At 31.5% G+C, this 10,857-nt stretch overlaps 2 long non-coding RNA genes across 2 annotated transcripts; both read left to right on the top strand.

Annotated features, from left to right (window-relative positions):
- Positions 1 to 571: 571 nt before the first annotated feature.
- On the top strand, positions 572 to 3,048 carry LOC134238806 (uncharacterized). Its single transcript, XR_009986091.1, has 3 exons — positions 572 to 629; positions 2,409 to 2,484; positions 2,852 to 3,048. It is a non-coding gene; the product is annotated as an uncharacterized LOC134238806 (long non-coding RNA).
- A 1,562-nt stretch (positions 3,049 to 4,610) lies between these two features.
- LOC134238805 (uncharacterized) lies at positions 4,611 to 8,020 on the top strand. Its single transcript, XR_009986090.1, has 2 exons — positions 4,611 to 4,926; positions 7,155 to 8,020. It is a non-coding gene; the product is annotated as an uncharacterized LOC134238805 (long non-coding RNA).
- The last annotated feature ends 2,837 nt before the right edge of the window (positions 8,021 to 10,857 follow it).

Below are 10,857 nucleotides of genomic sequence, written 5' to 3'. Positions count from 1 at the left end.
AAATTCAATTTATTTTATTGAAAAAGAGAAAAAAATCACGAATGAAGTTTTTATTATATTGTTGTATACTTGTCAGTATCACAATATTTGTGATAGCAACCATTAAAAGGAAGTGTTCAAAAACTATTTGGTTACTATTGCAACGTGATTTGGGACGCCTAAATTTTTATTTATTACTTTTTTAGCTCTACTGGTCAGAGACCAGAAGAGCTTATGCGATAGTAATGCATCCGTCGTCCGTCCGTCTGTCTGTCCGTGTTTACGAGAGTGCATTTATTGGGTATTTTTCATGCCAAGATTGTACTTATTGGGTACTTTTTGCTTATTGGGTATACCCAATAAGAAGTGTCGCTGAATATGCTTAAAACACCCTAATTGGGTATTTGCAGGTTAGTACCCAACAAAACTTGGACACGACGATTTGTCCAAAAAAGTGTCCAAAAAAGTTGCTTTCACGGACGCACCGTGTTTTGTTGTTTCAGTTTTACATTCGGAACTCTAATTCTCGAGAGTTCCGAAAATCAACTTCCGTTGATCCTGATCATAACAACGTTTGTTTTCATACAAAAAAATATGTCGACTAAGAAACACGTAATGTCAACAAGATTGTCTGATTGACAAGAGAAAAGGTAAGTTATTCGATTAATATTTATCTATTGCTGGGTTCTTGTTTAAGGAAAATTTATTTTAATGTAATTTTGAAAATAATTGTGCACAAAATTAAAATAGGTATATCGGAACAATTAATCCTAAGTTGCACTTGTATGTATTTTGAATTTTCTCTGTCTTTTTAACTCTCTTGAGGGCGAGAAGTATTTAGTAAATGATCGTATATTGTTAGATAATCTTTAATAAATCGAAAGTGTAATTTTTTTAATTTTATATCATAACCAACTTAGTATGTTCTGACAATGTATATTGGAAAGGGAAATGAAAATTTTAACAACCGTGTGTTCATAAATCAGCTGTAAATTATCGGTTCATGTAGACAGTATTACAATCGCAAAGCGGGCTGAGAGGATGATAAATGGGATAATTGCAAACAACTAAATAATTCTTTGTAAGTTTATCTCATCTGATATATAAGAGATTCATTGTATTACTGAAAAACGTTCAGTGAAAACAGTGCTTCTTTCTGTCTTTGATTTTGAGTGTCTGCTTTATTTTGATTTTTTTCTGCACTGAGGAATCCCCTTGGGCTATTAGGAATTTTAAAATACACTTGTAATACATGAAAAGCACCACCGGTATTTTCACTCCTTTTTGCTATTAAATTCCCTATATGGAAATATTCCAGACAGCATGCTCCTATTATCCATAAACCTCCACAACTGCATCCATTTTGCAGTACTACCAGACTGATTTACTTAAAAACGATCTTTTTTTTCCTAATTTGAATGCCCCCCTTTCCTTTGTTTAATATAGCAATATTTTCATGTACATATATGCCTCACAGATATCTCATTATTAAATTATATATATACATTTACTCAATCAGCTCAATGATAAGTGTCATGCAATTATGTTGCCCTTTTTTTATTTAAAGCCATATATTGCGTAACTGATCAAAAATATATTTTTGAAAAATACAAAATTAAGTAAAGAAATATAGTTAATACATTTGAATTAAAGCTTTTCATACAATTCGGAGCACAGAGAACACCTTGTTTCATCTAGTAATACGATTTTATCTTCTCTGTAATGTGTAATTTAAATCTTTTGTATTTTCTTCCAAGTCGGAGAAAATTTCCAGAGTCCAAATTAAATTTTGATATCTTTATAATGCAATTGACTTAGATTTTGTAATTTATGGAAAATTTCTATCTTTATCATGTTTATATAAATTAATGATACAAATAATAAGTTTTTATAATTTCAGTCTAATAATTTTCATCATGTTCATTGTACAATATTTAAAATCTTTTTGCATTTTTTTTAAATCATTAATTTATATATGATTAAATGTTACTAGCGAAAATTAAATTAAACTTTAATTTTAAAAAGAATCATCTGTAGTTAATACCCTGACTTTTTTCACGATGAACTTTTTTTCAATGTTACTTTTTAATTTTTGCCTCTATATTTGGGCTTGTCACTTTTTACTCGGGGATAGTAACTTTATTGCCACCAAGCTGTGGATAAGTACTTGATTTCCTTTATTGCACAGCGATGACTATGATTTAATAGCACAAAAGGCTTATGGGTTGACATATGTGAATTTATATGATTGATGCTTACTTGTGATTTTAGGATATTCCTTTTTTCCATTGATATTTCATAAATATTTTCCTAAGTATTATGTTACAATAAATTCGTTTAGATTTTTTTTAGTAATCAATATTTGCAATGGAAATTAAAACCATAATCATGTTCATTGAGGATTTTCAAGGATTTTCAATATGTAACAGGTCAAACAGGAACTTCAATTGTGAACATTGCTGAGAACACACTCATCAGAAGATGACCCTCAGAAATAGGATAATTGTAAGTAATCAGTAAAATAATCAAGAATACTTCATGCCAACCATAAGATTTTTAAAGACATTTCGCCTCTTTAAATCAGAAGAAATAGAGGGAAAAACTTGTACATACTACATGGGTACATCCCACTAATTATTTTTAGAATCGGTAGGAGAAGAAAGTAGTGCAGAAAAAATTACAAGTTCCTTAATTTGCAGACTTGCATAAAAAAAATTGGGCAGATGTACTGAATTGAGCCTCACACTTGTTGATAAGGATTATCTTTCCTACCAAAAAAGCTTGGAAAATTTAATTTATCAAGAAGATCAGCTGAATTATTTTGTGTATTATAACGCCAGTGATAATTCTGAACTTTCACTTTCATTTTTAGAGGTTCCTTTTGCCGGAAAACGAATCTGACATGCCACCTCGAGATTTTAACCAAGGAAAGACAAGTTGATGTGCTTTGATTTGAGGGGTCACTCACTTCTGAACGAAAATTAGGGACATCACTATGAGAAGAAACGTTAACATTGTCGCCTATGGGAAAACAATTAGTGGACTGTACCCATATTAGGAAGCCTATATATTAATAAGTAAGTGAAAGATGTCATAAATCTTGAATTTATTTCAAAGATGGTGTTTTCTATTATTTTCAATTGTTAAAATTTTTGAAAAAAAACAATTCTTTTATTGTTGATACACATTTTTAAACAAATTGATTCATAAATAAAGTGTCTAGCCCCCCCCCCCCCCCAACATGCTCATAATCATACATGTATCACCTATTGTTTACACATGTATCATGTAGATTAAATGTATCGATTTATATAATTTATTTATTCAGAATCATAAATGTATAATTTGATTAAGCAATTATGTAGATGTACATACTGTGGTTTATTTTCAATACACAAAAATTCACAAATGAGTATCATTCAATCCATTGAAAGTTTACACAAAACTGTTCATCAGTGTTTAGCATATATAGGTGATGTTTGTATTTTACACAGGAGGTTATATATAATAACAATTAAATGTTTTTGGAATGTCGATGATCAGCACGTCACATACATGACATACATCATTTCAGATCAGGCGCGGTGAGCTGGTTAAGTTATGTAGATGTGTGTGAACATGCACATTAACTGATTTTTCTGCAATTTCATTACATGTATTTGTTGAATGTACAATTATTTTCAACCTACTGCTGAATTAACAAAAATTCACAAATGAGTTAGGGAATTTTATTTTATGACAGCAGTATTCAAAATTTAATAGAAAAAAACTTTCTAAGGGAAAGCGATTTGTGAACAAAATGGTATCGAAACATGTGAAAGTTACACTTATTTAGCTTGTGAGAGAGTACATTTATATAAATCGTTATCTCAAATACGCAAAGACCGGACATCCGAGTAAAAACCTTCCATCAGCCCCCAGTGTTTATAGACAATCAATTTACTTTTTGTTCAGTGTTTCAGTTTTGTTTAGCTAATTTTAAGTATATACAATAAGGAACGTGATGAGGGACATAAAACTTGTATTTTACATATACAGGAAAAAAGTGTGAGTAGAAATTTGGAGCAATAAATGTTCAAATGTCGTCTAAACAAATCTCGTTACAATCTTTGATTCGTAAATAACAATTAAATGTTTTTAAACAATATTTAATTGAACGGCACGTCAATCTACAAATGATTAAAAGGCTACATGTATATACAATGTCATAGTCACGAAGTTTAACCCATAAATAAAGGCATTAAAGAAAGAAAATCTGAATTATATTTATCAGGATGAATATGCAGACATGTTTACAACTCAAAATGGCATATAGTAAACATAGATCAGTTGATCGCGGTTGAAGCTGGTTACAGTACTATGTATTACTACCTTACATTCAACAGACAAGTTTGTTTGTTGTTGAGTTAAAATTTATTCAATGTGTGTGAACATGCACATTAACTGATTTTTTTTATTTTTTAGCAATTTTTCATGTAGTAATCATATCTTGGCGCCATTTTTCTTCAACAAATCACAGTAGAACAATGTCGGCCCTTCTGCTAAAAACTGCATGATTTTGATGAAATTGTATTTTATGAAACTTGGTTAACAATAAAAAATTTGATTTTGTGTTCACCTATTCTGCTGAATTAACTTAATTACCAATGTTAACAGTGTGATTTCAGGTGGGAGCAAATTAATCATTTTTTAAATTAATTAATTTCAAGTAATGGGCATAAAAGGAATATGGTAAAATTGTACGTGTTGAATGTCTGTGTGTATGTCTGTCTGCAAATGTGATATTGTGCCATTTATTGTATTGATTTTTTTTAGGTTCATGGTGATTGGTACAGGAAAAACATGAGGTCCATGCAGATGGTGTTTAAAACTATTGGCCAGCAAATGCACACCCATTTGAATACATCTTGAAACAGCACCAGCAAAATGTGACAGTCGGCAAAATGTGTAAGTTAAAGTTTTCTAAAAAAAAAAATCCATTGAAGTGGGGGATGGGGTGGGGGCGACGAAATTAACATATTTAATAGGTGATCAGAATGTGAAAGTATTTAGCTATAACTAATCTGTATATGCACTGCTATATACATTTTGCACTTATATAGATTTTTTTTCTTATTTAAGAATTTCAAGTTAATTAGATCTACACCTTTGTTTTGTAAATTATGCATTATTAAGATTACACGGATATAAAAATTGAAGTTTCATGAATATTTGACAGTCGACATTATGCGATTTGTCAGGAAATTCAAAACTTTGTCTCATTTACCTACAAATTACAAAATTGTTACCATGGAAACAAAACAACTTTAGTGGATTATTTATTTAATCTGCAAAACCACATTTTTTTTATTTTTTAAAGTTAATAATAGTATATAAGCACTGATTTTGTCTTATATGAAAAGTGCAGGAAAAGTAATGATACACATGTGTATGTATTGAGCTATCCATTATTATGATGTCATTGTGACGTCATAGATGAGTAAATTTGCGTTGGTATAAAAATTGCTTTGAAACAAATGATTCTATATAGGATTATAAAGGCTTATAACTTTTTTATTTATAGACCAAATTTCATGAATGATACATCAATGGACAGGAAATAATCAGTTCTTTTTTATTTTACTACTTTCGGGGTATTTGTTAACTTCATTTTTTTGTCATTTCTGGAGAAACTATGAATTAGAGGGTGAAAAGTGGTCATATTTTGTGCGGAAATACATTAATTTTTTAAAATAAGTGAAATTGACCCAATTAAGTGCTTGATTATGATTTGACTATATGTATTTAAAGTTATGAAGTTGATTAAGAATGGTATAAATGTGTTAATAGGCTAAAATTTGACTTAAAACTTGGGTGCAGTTTTGGCTAGATTGGAGCATTTTTTAAGGATATTACACATAGACCTGTAAATGCTGTAAAATCTTTATTAATTGTTGAATTTTCATGAAACTTGGCATGATGTCTCTACTTATGCTCTAGATTGACAAACAGTGTGAAATATTGTAAAATAAAAAAATTGCTTTTTCATATTTACATAACTACTAGGCAACCAACCTTTAACGGCAGGAAAGCTTTTGGTATATGAATACGGCTACATAAAACCTCTTTAGTATTCATGTTGAGTTTGAGAAAGTACCTTAGTATTTTTTCTAGTGTTTGCCAACATTTTCATGCACACTGTTTGCTTGTTTGTACTATCATTTTATTTTGTATTCTTCAGATGCACTTTACCTTTGCCAGTTTTGAATCATTTGTTTTAAGGGCATCTGAGGGTTGGTTCCAGAACTTAATTAATTGTAAAGTAAATACCGTGGTACTATTCAGTCATAGGTTATGTTAATACGTGTATAACATTTTGTTCTGATAGAGGTATATGAATACGTGTTTAACATTTTGTTCTGATAAAGGTGGCATACAGGAAAAGAAACAATACTAGATATTACTTCAAAGGAATAAAATAGCTTCATCTTGTAGGTGTATTTTATTTAAGGATCACTACTTCATGTCTGATGTGGTGAAAGTTATTCATATTCTGTTTGACTGTAATTTTTCATATTTTCAACTTCCATCCAGCTTAGTCAATTTTAATTAAATTTTGTGCAAAGCATACCCCAGGAAGGGGGGGGGGGTGGAGTGTCAAGTGTGTCTCTGTCCCTGTCAATATAATTTCAAAGCAGTTAGTAAGGTTTGGGTCAATTTTAAATCCTCTTTAGCAGAACCATTGGGCTAAAAACAATACTAATGTGAAAGCTTTATCATTAAGTGTAGAGATGTTTTTGAAGATTATGTACCCCTAATATACTGATAGTGTTACATTAGAAGTCTAAAATTTGCATGGAATAGGTGTAAAATCTTTTTAAAATCTCCTTCTTAACAATCAGAAACTAACAAACTGTCTAATTAATATGCAACATCGTTTTGTGTATTGAATGATGATTCCATTTGATAAAATTATGGCAGATGGGGGGTAGGATGAAGATGCAGTTAGACATAGAAGAAACAAAAAAGAGTTGATAGAATTTAGTTTTTCTTCTATTTTATTTATCAATACATATTTCTGAATAAGAAATATACTTCTACTTCTTGGTTGGGTTTGATCAACATAAAGGGTGATCTTACTGTAGTCAAGAAAAACATGTTTTATATTGCAAAGACATGCCTTTATCTAATTGCAGTATGAATAAAAAGGACAGAGGCAGATTTGAAGGAGATGCATGAAATGAGGAATATTTCAAAGAATTGCCTGAGCATAACCACTGCTACTGGATAAACATATGGCAATATAAAAGAGCAGGGTCAATGGAGGTATCATACAGTATAGGCCATGAGAGACCCAGAAGAAGAAAGTATGGAAGAGAAACAAAAATAAAACCATTTTGACATTTATTGAAATATAGGATCAAAGCCTTACATGTAAAATTTGGGCATGTAATGACTTTTCTCTTGCTCTAAGACTTATAACAGTGATGATTTGATTTAATATCTTTATCCCGATTTGTCGAAAAGATTTGGACATAGTGCATCAATTATTTTAAAGTTTTGATACAACGAATTCATTCATTGTACTTGTAACTGAGTTTTCTGGTGTGACACTGTTTTATCGGCTTCAAAACTAAGTTTGTGATTTCCAAACCAGGTTAATGAGATACGTGTAATATCTTTTAACATCGGTGACTATTTAATCCATTCTTTTACATCTCAGAAGTATTTTTATTATTACAGGGAAAATATGCATTGTACATGTGTCTGTAATAAACAGGATTATAGAAATTTTCCATATAATACAACACAATCTTAGCAACTGAAGGCAAATATTTTATCAAGGGTGTGATCTATTTATCAATATGGTTTTCAGCATCTTGCTCTACCTGTAATGACTTGCTCTAAGTTCCAATATTTAAATTTAAAAATTTTGCAAACATGGTTATAAAATTCTTTAAAAGCCAAATAGTTTAGGCACAAAATGCTTATATATTTCCTATCATTTGTAAAGTGTACACTGAATGAGATGTGGAATGTTAGAATTAAAGTATTAAATATGTTTTGGACTTATGTATGCTTATGCAAATAAATTTGAATTCAACTAGGGAAGGTAAATGTCATACTTATTGGGTTTGCAATCTAATGCAAGAGTATAAATATCCAAGACAAATTTGACAATTTTAATGAAGGGTATAAGTAACCCAAGAAGAGTTGAACCAATGTCCAATACCTATTGGGTTTTCTTTCTTATGAAAAAAATTTTGAGTAACCCAAGAAGAATGTCCAATACCTTTTAATTTATATACTATTGGAGGGATGAAGATATCCAAGAAGAATTGGACAGGTGTCCATTACATGTTGGGTAGTATTCTTATGAGGAGATTCTCAAGAAACCCAAGAATTAGACAAGTGTCCATTGCCTGTTGGGTGGGATGTAGATATCCAAAAGGAGTTGGACAGATGTCCATTACCTGTTGGGTGGTATTCTGATGAAATAATTCAAGAAACCCAAGAAGAATTGGACAAGTGTCCATTACCTGTTGGGTGAGATGTAGATATCCAAGAGGAGTTGGACAGGTGTCCATTACCTGTTGGGTAGTATTTTGATGATGCAATTCAAGAAACCAAAGAATTAGACAAGTGTCAATTTCTTGTTGGGTGGGATGTAGATATCCAAGAGGAGTTGGACAGATGTCCATTACCTGTTGGGTGGTATTCTTATGAAACAATTCAAGAAACCCAAGAAGAATTGGACAAGTGTCCATTACCTGTTGGGTGGTATGTAGATAGTCAAGAGGAGTTGGACAGGTGTCCATTACCTGTTGGGTTGTATTTTGATGATGCAATTCAAGAAACCCAAGAATTAGACAAGTGTCCATTGCCTGTTGGGTGGGATGTAGATATCCAAGAGGAGTTTGACAGATGTCCATTACCTGTTGGGTGTTATTCTGATGAAGCAATTCAAGAAACCCAAGAAGAATTGGACAAGTGTCCATTACCCGTTGGGTAGGATGTAGATATCCAAGAGGAGTTGGACAGGTGTCCATTACCTGTTGGGTAGTATTCTGATGATGCAATTCAAGAAACCCAAGAATTAGACAAGTGTCCATTGCTTGTTGGGTGGGATGTAGATATCCAAGAGGAGTTGGACAGATGTCCATTACCTGTTGGGTGGTATTCTTATGAAACAATTCAAGAAACCCAAGAAGAATTGGACAAGTGTCCATTACCTGTTGGGTAGGATGTAGATATCCAAGAGGAGTTGGACAGGTGTTCATTACCTGTTGGGTTGTATTTTGATGAGGAGATTCAGGAAACCCAAAAAGAATTGGACAAGTATCCATTTCCTGTTGGTTGGGATGTAGATATCCAAAAGGATTTGGACAGATGTCCATTACCTGTTGGGTGGTATTCTAATGAAGCAATTCAAGAAACCCAAGAAGAATTGGACAAGTGTCCATTACCTGTTGGGTGGGATGTAGATATCCAAGAGGAGTTGGACAGGTGTCCATTACCTGTTGGGTTGTACTTTGATGAGGAGATTCAAGAAACCCAAATAGAATTAGACAATGTACACATGTTCAATTGTTCTTGGGTAGTTTAATCCCTTCATCAAAATACAACCCAACAGGTATTGGACACCTGTCCAATCCCTGTTGGATACCTTCATTCTGCCCAATATTTCCTTAAATACTTATTTTTGTTATTCAAGAAAGGTTGAACAGAGTCTGAGATGTGTTGAGTTGTGTTTGCACAATTCAGTTTTTTTTTTTTGCACTTAGGTATTCATATATTTTAATATAAGATATTTTGAAATATACAGTTGTATATCGTTATTGCTAAGAACAAATTAGTTAGGTATTACAATAAAAGAGCTATATCACAAAAATTGACAAAAATATGGGTTCAAAACCAAAGGTTTTCAGTTTTGTCTGAATTTACCAGCAAATATTAAATATATAATAAATTTGGAATGAATAAAAAACAATAAGAAAACACCCAATAAAATACGGACGAGGAATTAATATACAATAAGATTTGAACAGTAACTACCCAAATAATGCTCTCTCGTGTGTACACTTTTTTTGTATCCAATAAGCAGTATCCAATTTACATTTTTGGTCTGATTTCAAATAAAATAAAGGGACACAAATAAACTTTCACTAAAAATTATTCTGTGTATCGGTTTTTGATTTCGATGAACGGTGTTGCCATTGTTACTAAAAATAGAAATTTCTGTGAAATTCTTTCAAAATGCTACTTCTCCTACAGTTTTGGGTCTATTTTAATAAACCCGGGGACAAAGAACCAAAACTAAAATACATAATTCTGTTTTTCGGTTTTTTATTTTGATGAACCGGGTTGCTGTTGTTACTAAAAATAGAAATCTCTGTGAAATTCTTTCAAAATGCTACTTCTCCTACAGTTTTGGTTTTATTTCAAATAACTTGGGACCCCAATAACTTACGCCCAAAATACATAATTCTGTATTTTGGTTTTTTATTTCAATGAAGTGTGTTGCTGTGGTTAATAAAAATAGAAATTTCTGTTAAAAACTCTCAAAATGCTACTCCTCCTGCAGTTTAAGTCTGATTATGATATAATGTGGCATCAAGTAGACTATACTAAGAACATAAAGAGACTTAATCAAAATTATTATTCTGTTTATTGCTTGGAAAGTTTTAATTCCCAACTGCTTAAGAACTTTTAAATTTTCCCCTTTCCCTTGCTATAAGAACAAATCGGGAAGCTCAAACTCAAAAGAGACTTCTGGTTTAATGTACATAAGTGAAATAACAAATATGATAAGTGTTGTCTATTGTTTGAAGAAATTAAATAATGCACTGAGGCCACAGATTCTGCATAATGAAAACGGCAATAGCTACAGTGATTTTT

This window comes from Saccostrea cucullata, unplaced genomic scaffold (assembly GCF_032062105.1).
Source record: "Saccostrea cucullata isolate Sc308-1 unplaced genomic scaffold, CSIRO_AGI_Scuc_v1 ctg2998, whole genome shotgun sequence".
NCBI classification, from domain to species: Eukaryota; Metazoa; Mollusca; class Bivalvia; order Ostreida; family Ostreidae; genus Saccostrea; species Saccostrea cuccullata.
Note: the sequence above shows the minus strand (reverse complement) of the source record. Positions and strands in the feature narration are given on the sequence as shown.